Source organism: Mya arenaria, chromosome 17 (genome assembly GCF_026914265.1).
Source record: "Mya arenaria isolate MELC-2E11 chromosome 17, ASM2691426v1".
Taxonomy (NCBI): Eukaryota; Metazoa; Mollusca; class Bivalvia; order Myida; family Myidae; genus Mya; species Mya arenaria.
In genome coordinates, this window is record NC_069138.1 from 6,848,830 (window position 1) to 6,861,892 (window position 13,063).

At 30.8% G+C, this 13,063-nt stretch overlaps 1 long non-coding RNA gene across 1 annotated transcript; it reads left to right on the top strand.

Moving 5' to 3' along the window:
* Positions 1 to 3,381: 3,381 nt before the first annotated feature.
* On the top strand, positions 3,382 to 12,264 carry LOC128223766 (uncharacterized). Its single transcript, XR_008259349.1, has 3 exons — positions 3,382 to 3,458; positions 11,139 to 11,245; positions 12,146 to 12,264. It is a non-coding gene; the product is annotated as an uncharacterized LOC128223766 (long non-coding RNA).
* Positions 12,265 to 13,063: the final 799 nt, after the last annotated feature.

Consider the following 13,063-nt stretch of genomic DNA (forward strand, 5'->3'; position numbering starts at 1 on the left):
TTTAGGGCATATTGTCTAGTTACTAAATATAGACACAATCCAACATTATGTATTAGTCTCCCTTTGTATAATAATACATAATACCCTGTAACGTATTGCACTTAAGTAATAGCTGAAGTAATATATATTGACTTATTCAAGAAGAATGAAATACAGTTGTTAATCAATATTAGTCATAATTATACCAATGCTCAATATATTTTATATGACATGAAAAATTTTTATTAAAAAAACAACAATAAAAAAATAAATATTACGGTTTATATTAACTTGTCATTGTTGAACTTTAATTTACTTTGATACGTTTAAAATGAATCACAGTTATAAAGTCAACTTTACTGCCATACACACCATGTAATATAGACATATGACCACATGTGGTTGGTTAATGTATGGTTTGAATCATGAAATTAAATTATTGCATCATTAGTGTTACATTTGATTTAAAATTAAAACTTGTCACGTGAGACAATAATATTATTTGTAAGGTAACAAATTAATACAATTATTAAAGAAAATAAGTGAAAAAAAACAAGACACGCATACAGTGAAAATTAATTCAGTAACATCCCTTAACATGTATGCATTATGCAAGTGCCTCCAATGATGAAGTTCCAAAGAGGAAGTTATGTTTATTCAAAATAAAATACGCACTAGTACTCGTAATTTACAAGTTGGTTATAACAAGAAGGAAACCTGTATCAAATATCTGTTAATTTATACGAGTTAATACAGTATTGCGGGAAACCTTATAACTATACTGAACTGACAAACACATCAGAGAGATAAAATCAGATTGATTCGGTTAGAATTTCATTACACAAAGGCGTATTAAATTACAGTCCCAAGGCTCGATACTTTAAAGACAGGACGTACGTTTAACATCTATTAACCTGATTTCGCCTTGTTATTGAAACCGGATATGTGTTACCTTTCAATGAGTTATACATTTCAAGTAAATGAGACACTTATCCAGACATTGTTTAAATAAAGCAATCTTAGGACTTTTTATGATTGATTATTGTTTATAATTGATGAAAATGACTGTGCGAAACAACATCAATGTGTTTCCACTGATAATTTAGCCTAATTTATTGAGCTTTTGGGAATGTCATGTTAATGTATTTTCAATTTCTTCTGTATGGCCCTGTTTTAACAGTATCCACAACCACAACAATGCACAAAGTTGCTGCAAAGATCCACTGCGCGAGTAGCCATCGTATACTTCCCTTAAATGTTACTGACGTATTGATGTTATACAACTAATGCATTCTCATACAATGTAGCTAATCCGATACATTGGTATTGTAGAACATTTATCAATCAGATCGAAACAGTCTATATTTAATTGTTTTAAAACAAATGAATTACTTGGTGGCAAATATACAATAAAACTAATACAGTTTAACCCACAGCAAACCAGTTTGTTTTTCAGTAGTTTTTAGCTTATTTCTTATTTTAGCTGAGGCTTTTAAATTAAGTACGAACAAATGTTCATGCTGAAAATTCGTAATGTAACAGCATCCGGTATAAGTTTGCAAATCCGGTTTACTTGCAAACTTAGTTTTTTTATTATCTTAGATATCAACTTCAAAAGCGACACATAGAAAGTTTGTCCATTAAATAAGAAATATTTTAAGTAAAATTTAAAAAAAAGTTTTAAGAAATATGAAAATTTTAATTCCAAAATTGATTTCTCCCGTTGGCCACCAATTGGATTTTAGGTCCCCCGCGGGGTTTTGGCAAACTCCAATTGGAGAATTTTCCATATGAGCCGAAACGGGGGTAAAAATCAGCAATTTGAAAAAAAATCATATATTACAATTTGGAACAGAAAATTGCATTTCTATGTATGTCTGTAGTACTAGATTCATAAACATAATTGGAATCTAATAAATAATCAAAAATTATGATTTTGTAAAAACGGCTCTCCAATTGGGGAAAATTCCAATTGGAGAATTCCACAGTCAATTTCTATTGATAAAAGCCACCAATTGGAGATCACAGAAGTTGGTGATCACAGAAGTTGGAGGAATCACCAGTTGGAGACTTCCACTGTATAACATCTGCTGGGGAGAAATAAAGTTGGGATATATACATGTCATCATATTATTGCTAATTAATTTAATATTGTAGATTATTTAAGAAAATAACATTGCAAGATGTTACCTGATTTCGAGTATTACATCGGTGTTTTCACTTGTGACGTTGTGTGCAATCTAAAACAGTGATCTCATATACAACTGCGTCATATTTGCGAATTATTTATCCTTTTCTGAAGCCTTGTGGTCCTAGATGCTCGAAAATATTAAATACTTTTAAAAAGAATAACTTACTAATTTTCATTTCCTGGTGGGCTCAATTTGTGTCTTTCAATTAATCGAATAGGTTAGAGAACACCATCTTATATTGTCAGTAGGTACATTAAACTATGTTGACTTAGTGACAAACTTAATTTGATCACTCCAATTTAAAGAAAAAACCTTTCGATGTGTATATTTTATCCTATGCAAAAGTGGCTTCTTTTTATTATTTCGTTTCCATCACTCACGGTATGTTATTTTTCTTGCCATATCAAATGGGTACATATATGTATGATAGCACTATCACGAACATATTATTGGTTAAATTATTTGTTATGTCAGTGATATTATTTATAAATGTTCTCTAATACTGTGTATTGACTAAATACTTTGTAAAAAATAAGCTCAACAATCATTCTTTGTTTCAGAATTCATCCATTTCAAATGATTCTTTGAAAAGGAGCCATTTTCTCGGTTCACTTATTGTCAGGGTTTAGGAGCTGTAGCTAAAAGCAGTGACGAAATTCGTTTACACTCTTAAATTGTGCTCAGTTCCATTGAACACCTGCCGTAACTGAATGATAGCTTTACATTGATAAATAAGAAGTAAATATATCCAAATACTATTGCAAGGGGTATTTTTTGCAAAAGTGTATAGCCCTTCACGCAATTCATGTAGTTTAAAAACTCATGTCTTGAATGTCATTATCTTTGATCAAGTATACGTTCTAAGCATTAGGAATGATATTGTTCATATTGTTTCATCCTGCTACCTGTTTGCATGTTTTTGTTCGTTTATCAAATATACGCATGTACTTTTCTTATCATGTCCACGTGTTTGTTAATGGAGGATAAAGATACTATAATAATGTTTCAAAGATGAATGCTAGATCGTTAAACACGTTGATTAAATATTAACATATTTTTAAATCACATTTATGAGAGTTAGGCGAAGATTTTGTGATGGAATTTATATTTGCTACTGTACAATAGGGGAGGTTACTGCGTAGGAGACGAACATTTTCTTAAACCGGTTTAGCATCAAATCAAGTAGGACCTACTCCGGTGACCTCAGACAAACATTCGTGTAAAAAATGGATTGAAATGGACAATCATAAAATTTTGGGCTATGGACTTATTGAAGACAACTGTATGGTAAGTCTAAATGCCGTTTGTTTTCATGATGGTTTAAATGATAAGAATTGTTTGTTATTTTTTATCACGCACAGGTATGCCCCCCCCCCCCACATAGTGGCATTACTCCGCAAAGCTTTGTCTACTTTTTCCCCTCAAAATTTCCCCGGGAATGGGCGTAACCTAGGTTCCCTTTGGTGCGAGGACATTTTACCATCAGTTCATCCCTGCAAGGAAGGAATTTAAGCGGGCGTTAGTCCACCTAAATGACCTTCAACGAGTCTTTTGAAGATTTTTAGACTATGGCAGACACGAGACAGGGATACATAATGTAGTTAGTGTCCCAGGTTTACTTTAATAACAAATGTCAAAATAATAAAAAAGTATCCCTGATCGCTAATTATTGTAGCTTTTTAAAGCCGGGGTTGGCTGGACCGAAAATCCCCAATATTCCCCGAACCTGGGGAGGCCATGGTTACAAATGACTGGTGCAATAGTTAGCAATAGACTTGGCGTCAATTGAATTTAGTTTGAAGGATAAACAATAACACTTTTTTACCTTTTTTTCAAAAAATTGATTGCAGACATAGTAACAGTGATTCGTCACAATCGTGCGCTTATGCAGACATAGAAACAATGATTTGTCACAATCATGAGCTTATTTGTTTGTCATAATGTACCAAATTATTTGGGAATATTGTTAGCACATTTTTAATCAGGGCTTCTAAAAATTTGGAACCTCAATCGGTCCGGACCCGGCGACGACCCCCCCACAAAAAAATAATCCCCCCCCCCCCTACCTTTAAAACTTTTAATAATACCATTTTACCTCAGGACAATTTTTCAATAAGAACTCAGTCAAGTATGAAATATTTCCATTTTGGAAGAATGCTGTAGATCTTTTACATTTGAAGATTTGGAAATTATTATTGGTTATTCTTTAAAAAGTGTCAAAATTTGAGTAGATCTATGGTAATGCAATTAGTAGCTCAAAATTTTAATCCTTCAATTGTTATTTTAAAAACTGTTTTACTTAATGATAAAGGAAATTTATTCATTTCATTAAACAGATGTGCACAGGAAGGTACGCAATTCTAATTTTGTTAATTTTATCAAAATTGAAAACTTATGGCTAAGTATCTGTAGATGTTGATATATATTATATATACAAATGACTGTTTTTATTGCTTATTAGTGTTGGGAATCAGACTGAAATATTACTATAGATAATCGGTTTATGAAAGCAATCAATGATCGATTATTAATCGCTTTAATCATTTTTAACTATCTTTGGTCATCATATATAAGGCATATAGATAATCTACATGAACCAGTTTAAGAAAAAATGTTCCCTTACAATATTATTTGTACATTTATTTGTATAAATTACATTATTTATTCAGAACGCAACTATACTTTAGTGTTTACAAGTTACTATTACAGATCATGAGACCGCAGGCTCTAAATTGTGTGTACGGTATTGAATACATGTGTAAAGTAAACACAAAGAAAAATATCAATTTCGTTTTGATTATCAGTCAGTAACAAGTAAAACAAGCAGTTGAATATTATGTATGTTTTACAAGAACATTTTCTTTCAGAAAACTGAGAAAACTAAATTCTTACATGATATAAGAAGTAAACAAAAACATTTTAAAACCACAAAAGTGTGATGTTAAGAACCAATCCTTTTGCAGTTAAATTACAAAGAAAATTTGTAATAAGGTACTGTAGTGAGCTACTGACATGATAATATGACTAGATAACACAACATAGTACCACATGAACATTTCAACATTAACATGTATTGACCAAAAACAAAATATATTTTCAAGACAATCTTTTAACTGGTAGTCGGTAGTGGTTACGTCTCTTGTTTCTATAATCGATTGTTCAAATTTCACTATCGATTGTCGCCGATGAAGGCCTTTCCGATCAATTGTCGATTATAATTGATCATCGGCACAACACTTATAATTGCTTATACTTCAGTGTTTTGAGATTTCATTAAGTTTCAAGTAATATGTTTCATATACTATATCAATATAATTTCCATGTTCTTTTTTTAATAATGATATAGATAGACTATACTAATTAGTGATGTTCTGATGATCAATTATAATGAACAAATAACTGGTATGTTCCTTAAATCAGTTTTTCTTCTTTCATCTTGTCAATTTTGTTTGGTTGTAATCATTAACAATATGGCTAAAGCAAAAACAACATTAATAGTGTGTTTTTTTTTGTGAAATTTACTGTCTTACTGCCTTCTTCCCTAGAGAAAACTTGTCCATTTTTCACCATATTTTATGTTTTCCAAAATTGATAAGCGGAGATTTCATAACATTAATAAATAAAAAATCTTGACAAGACTTTCTGTAAATAACAAAATAATATATGCATAAACATCTTTAAAACATGTAGTATATCAAATTAGCACAAGCCCACAACCCTGCACTGGTGAAAATTATGTCATCCGGGCTTGTTCTAATTCTGAATTTAATATAGCAGGGCAAAAATATGCCAAGCAATAGAGTAATAATTCAGGCTTGTTCATCCCGAACTCTAATTTCGATGATATATTTTGCCATTAAAATCTAAATTAGATATTTAAGCCTGATTTTGTATTTTTCCCAATGTCAACTTTTTTTCCCAAATTATATTGTACAGGTGGTAAAAATAATTCCATAAAATACAATAACTAGACATTTTCAATCCTTTACCTAACATAAGTAGAGTAAAGGATGATGAGTTTTTGAACAAGAATACAATTACAAGTACGGTACCAGGTATTGTCAAAAAAACATTTCTTCTACAACAGCAACTTGAGTGGAACCGATTACCAATAGTCAAACCAGTGTGTATACCACGTGACAAATTACGTCATATATGCTACGTCGGAAGGCAACATTTTGCTTAAAATGAACACTTAAATCAAAGATACCCTTTTTTACACCACCATTTTAAATGAAACAAAGGGCAGTCTATGCCGCTTAAAGAGCCCCGCATTTGTTTTATTACCGACATTTGATAAAGTCATCAGTTTTATCAAACACTTCGACAAACCCGTTTTCAAAATCATGTTTTGACAGTGCTCCGTCAGACGGCCTTATTGTGAAAAGGTTGGTCGAAGTGTTTAAAGAAATTAAACTCGCAATCAAACTCTGGTAAATGGCCGAAAGCAAGGCTCCGTAGGTGGCGTAGACTGCGCTTTGTTTCATTTAAAATGGTGAAGAAATAGTAAAGTTATCTTCGTTTAAAGTCTTTTTTCAAATCAAAATATTGCCTTCTGACGTAGCATTTATGACGCAATTTATCACGTGGTATACACACACTGCAAACAGGGACTGATTCCCAACACTTTAGTTCTTTAAGCATTCTGTGCAACTCTCCAAACTTGCCCCAGGGTCTGAAGTAAAAAAAAATGACCTAATAAATATTCTGCTTTGTGGCATGTTATTAAATGCTTTATCAACACATATCCACAGAATATTATATATCTTAAAATGTCTGACCTCATCAAATGCATAAGAATCAGTTACTACAATTCAAAAAAAGATTTTGGTTTTAATTTTCTGTCACATAGCTTAGACTTTAAAATTCTAATTAGCTCTTAAAACATGATTTAACATAAGACATATATGCACTTGCCACTAGACCATTACAAGTTAAAAGGCCATAAATCACTGATTGTGTAAATCACTGATGGTGCAATCAATTGGAAACAAATGGAAATATTACTAGATTTTGATTGGATGCCTCCATTCAGAGTTTATTATACTGGTCAGGATTTTGATCCAATCAGATTGTTTGTTATACCTAATCTGATGACAAAACAATTTTTAGGCGGAGCTAAATTAGTCCCACCCAATCAAGAAAGGAACATTACTTTGAATTTGTGTCATTAAGAAACAAAACTATCTTCCATATTTCTGTATATTTTCTAAGCATTCTCATTCATTTAGAATGTCAAGTCTCATCTTTGATCCCATTTCTAAATGTAAATAAAATTCCGTATTGCTGTTAGCATTTCTTATTACATCATCATATCATTTTATGTTTAAATAATTGCTTTGCTTATTTATTAGCCTAGTTAATAGTGAAAAAGACAGTGTTTCTGTAATGAATATGGAATTCTTTATAATTGGAGATTTTGGAAATGGAAATTTAAGGGGTTTGCTTTAAGAATGAAGGCAACGAAAAATAATAGATTTTACATAAAAAAGTTGTTAAAATTCAAATCTAAATCATACTCTTTACCTGAAAAAGATTTTTTTTTTTAATTTTTTTTTTTATTCTTGAAGTAGAGATATATATGTCATATTTTCCATTTTAGAATTTTTAAAGAAAGTTGAAGAAAAAGAAATTTTAGAAAGAAAATTTTCAGTCATATGACTAAGTGAATGTATCAGTTAGCCAGAGACCTAATGTTCTGCTTTGCTTTGCAAATGCTTTGTCTTTTTAATTGTAGTGCAGTGAAAGTTGTGTTTCTTTTATGAATATATATGGTACTCTTTATAATAGCAGATTTTACTTAATCATACCCTTATTGAACAATTTGTTATAATATAAGGGAATGGTTTCTGGAGGAAAAATAATTAAAGTAATATATTTTATAGTATCAAAAAGGCTATTGATTGAAAGTATTAAATTAAATCTTTATCAAACTCTTCACTTTGATAATAATTTAAAAATGGAATGATTATAAAAATATCGAGCTTTATGTAATAATTTAAAAAATTTGAAGAGCTTGAGAACCAGAAACTTACAACTTTTAATATTTAGTGAAGCATCTTTTCTGTACTAGGTAGTGTCAAGGTTTTTCCTGCAGTCCTACTGTGGGGACATTTAAAAGTGTCTGACAAGTTTATGATATACACAGAATGGTGTCACGGTTTCCCACAAGGATCATAAAAACAATGAAAATGCCTTTTTCAAAGAACGAAGTCATTCAATACATAGGAAAAGCAATAAATAAGCCATTTCATAGTAACTTAAATTTAGACTTAGAAAAAGAAAACTTACAAGTATGGTGGTGCCTAGAATTATGCTATTTAAGTGACTTATTAGTATGTGGAAAATGCAGCTATTATAATTTCAACAACTTTAAGGTTTAAATGACAGTATGTTAATTATAAATTATTATTCACAAGTAGTTTTAAGGTCAATATATTTTAAATTTTATTGGGACTTTCCTTATAAAAAGGTGGCGGTGGGGGACAATATTGTGCGAGTGTTCTTCAGGGTTGGAGCTGTGGAGGATGGTATATTAACGTTGACACACTTTAATAATTGTTGACACTCACATAGGATTATCAAATATATATTTTGATATTTAAAATATCCAATCAAGTCCCATTTCTTGAAATACATATATGATATGTAAACGTGAATTAATCGCCAAATTATAATAAATTAAAGCTGCACTCTCACAGATTTACCAATATTACAACTTTTTTTATTTTTGTCTTGGAAAAAGCAATTTTTTGGTAAATATCTGCAAACCAATGATTGAAGATTGCTGACAAAAGCTAACATCAAAGATTGGCATATTTCGTTCGAAAATTAATGATTAATGGCTTAAGCCTTACTAACGATTTAAGAAAACTGCATAAAACATTAATATATATATGTGTGGCATGTTAGTATTAAAAGTTTAGCAATTAAAAAAGAACACAAGTCATGCATTCAGTGACATAAAACAATAAAATTGTATTGTTCAGAATTTAAGATATAAAGAAGAATATAGTAAAATTAATGTACATTTTTATTTATTTTTAATTCAATATACATAAATCACGGACATATAAACCATAGTTTATAGGTCCATGACATAATATATCATTGAAGGCTACTGACCCTGATCAAATTTTGATAAGAAATTTTTCAGTAGCAACTCTCTGACTGTTATCTTTGCCTTCATCTAAAAGCACCAAGTATTGTCATGGTAACTGTCTTTACTGTGTATAATTAAGATCTTAGTTGGTCATTTTCGTACAGATATTTATTAAATACAGTCAACTAAAGGGTGGTTATTGCCTGCTAATAGTTTAAATGATCTTATTGACAAAATAAATTGGAATGTTTGAAAAAAGCATATCATTAAAATTTGCTGTTGGAATATATTTTGTGGAATAAATAATAGAATTATATAGAGATATATAAAGCTAACTTAAATAAATTTTGTTTTTAACTAAATTACATAAAAAAATGAATTGAACTGTTGTTTTTTCACACAAAAAATATTTGTTCATTCCTGGATCTTTTGATGAAACAAATATGTTTTAGATCACCTGCATCATTGTCATAAAAAACATTAGCCTATTCAGATCTCTAAAACTCAAAACATGTTCAAGAAGTGAAAGCCCAAAATTGGCAAATACTGTTATATATCAGTGTGTGCATGTATACCACATTAATATGTGCAGTCACAAATGCTGCAACAGTAGGCAATATTCCTTTGAATGACTTAAAAGTTAAAACAGAAGACAACTTTTATTTTTCTTCACCATTTTGAATTAACTAAAGGACAGACTATACAGCTGCAAAGAGCCCTGTATTTGTTTTCTTACCGGTGTTGATAAGGTGATTACTTTTCTCAAACACTTTAAAGCTGCACTCTCACAGATTTACCATTTTGACAAATCTTTTATTTTTTGTCTTTGAATGAGCCAATTTTTGCCAAAATATCTGCAAAGAAGTAATATAAGACTGCTGACATAAGATCTAAATAAACTAATTTTAATGCACAAGTATCCATTTTTTAAATTAAAATCTGTGATCTGATTTTTTGTCAGCACTCTTAAATCACTGGTTTCCATTCATTTTTGCATAAATTGGCTCATTCCAAGATAAAAAAATAAACTTTTCAAAACGATTAATCTGTGAGAGTGCAGCTTTAATAGACCTGTAAAGACTTGTCAAAGTGTGCCAAGAAACTAAACTCTCAATCAAACTTTGATAAAAGATCAAATGCGGGGCTCTGTGTGTGCGGCATAGACTGTGCTAATTTTTATTTAATATGATGAAGAGCTAGTTAAGTTATCTTCATATGAAGCAAAACAAATGTTTCAATACCCTCTATGAATTTTCTTCACCGGATATTGATTCATAAAAAAACTTGCTGTAGTGTGCGGAGCTACTTTTCGCTATATGTCTAAATGGAAAAATCTTCTCCTCAGATCCTGCTGGCCTGTTTTCAAAATAATGTCACAGAAATGTTCCTAAGGTTACCATCTGTCAAATTCCTTTACCATATGTTGATCCATAAAAAAATATGGTTTCAGAAGGGGGGATTAGTGGGTGTGGTAGTGGATCTTCATCAAAAGTGTTCAAATGTCCCTAAAGTGAAAGCCCTGAGTTATTTACACCCCATAAAGTAGTAGTCTTACACATTTATTTGTTCATGTTCTGTCAACAACTATGCCGTGTTATTTCAATTTTTATATAAATTATATTGTATTATGAAATATCATTGATAATATAATTATGTAGTATTTGAAAAAAAACAACAACTGCATACTGTTGTAAATAAAATATGTATATTTTACCAATATATTATCGATGTTGGCCTGTATTTGTATTTTTCCGAAAGTCAATTTTGTTCCCCAATGTGCAAGGCACAAGCGGTGAAAATAATTCCAATAAAAGTCACTAATTATTATTATTGTTATTATTATTAATAAACTATTACTGTTTCAGGAGATAAACAGAAACACAGAGGTACTATACATTCTGATGGAAAAGACAACAAAAGCATCTCCCATCATTTTGGCGTGGCTCAGATCAAGAGGAGAAATTTAAAAAAGGTAATACATGGGCAACTAAGAACATGCAAGTTGCACTGGTTAGAGTGTAAGACCCATCTCGCTTCATGAGAATTGATAATCATCAATGTATTAAATCAAGAAATTGAAATGTAAGTGTCTTGTCTTTTGCAGTGTTTTTGAAATAGAATTTATAAAAAAAAAAACTAAATTATTTTTTAATATGATTGTGAATGTGAGATGTTTTCTTCTGATCATTCTCTCTCAAAACCAGAATTATAGCAAACATATTTTAGGTTGTAGATTTTTTTTGTTTTACTTGTAAATATAGTTCTGAGGTTATATTTTAGGCAAAGCCTTTTTATTCTGCTCAATACAAACTTATTTTGTAAGAATTATGGCCCTTTGTAATTTTTAAACAAATACATTTTTTATGATTTTGTAAGCCCATTATAAAGGGACATTTGATATTTTCACCAGCTGCATTATAAAGTCAGACCAAAAGTGTCCAGTAAGTGTTCAAACAATAACTAATTTAGAATCCTTTCTCAAATCTGGTGAGCAATATATATAGGGCCATCTCTTTGTTTGTATGACAAAAAAAACAATAATCAATATTTGAGTTAAATTGACAAATATTGTTGTAAAATGTTTTGTGAAGACATACAATTGGATTACTTTTGGGTTAATAGGATTAAGGTTTCTGCACATAAAAATATTTAGAATAATATTTGGGTCAGTCGGTTCATGTTCAATATTACTGATAGTATAAGTGGAAGCAGTGACTTAAAATAAATTACCAAACAGTTTATGCTCAATTGCTTTGAGTTAACATACAAGATATGACACTTGGAATACTAGATCTTGGTGGCATAAATAAAATACCTTGTTTTGTCACATTAACTTGTAATCAAGCACTAACTTCCTCTAAATTTTCTTCAGGTGATGGTTGGGCACACACAAGAAGACATAGATCACAGGCGTCTAGGCATATGAGTAGACAGGAGTTTCACACTCTGCCAGACTTACTTCCTCAGACGAGCAGATTTAGGCTTCTCAAGATCACGCACTGCACACTAAGACACATTCTTTGACTACAACAAGGCCTTAGGGGATGAAAGTACAGAGAGGTCCAATTGAAATCAATTCTGTGCTGCATCATTTCTTTATTCTGGAGGTTGATGGACATGATTTATGGCATCAAGTGTGCAGTTTGTCAACTAACTATCAACACAGCAGTCTTGTTCACCAGTGCGCAACTTGAGCTTTTAGCTTTATTGCTTGAAGCCACTGCATAAGAGGAGGGAAGGTGCAGGCTCATCAAAAAGTCTCAAAGTTGAAACTAGGACAAGTAGTTTGTCAAGAGTGTGAATATTTGCTTTGAAAACAATTGTTACAATGATTTGGTTTCCTTTGAAACTTGATACATACTATGTGTATGTTGAATGAATTGAGATGCTTAAATAAAGAACCGCTATTCAAATATCAGGAAACTGCATTTTTCATACTAAAGGGTAAATGATGTCGCCATTTCCTGTATGTATTAAAATAAGATATGTTTCCACAATTAATATTTTTAGAAACTATTTCTCAACGTAATGAAATAGATTAAATTTGTACGTTATATGAGCTTAATATGTGTTTTCTGTTTCCTTAAAATTGATGAAAAATTGTCAGAAGGTAATGAGACCAGTATCCATTACTGCAATCATACAATAAAAAATACAGGGACAAGCCCACTGCTCATATAATATAATTAAACCTTGTTTAGGGGCATGAGGCAAACAGAGTTACTTTCAAATGTTAAAGATGCACTCTCACACTTTGGATGTTTTGACAACTTTTTTTCATTTTTAGCTC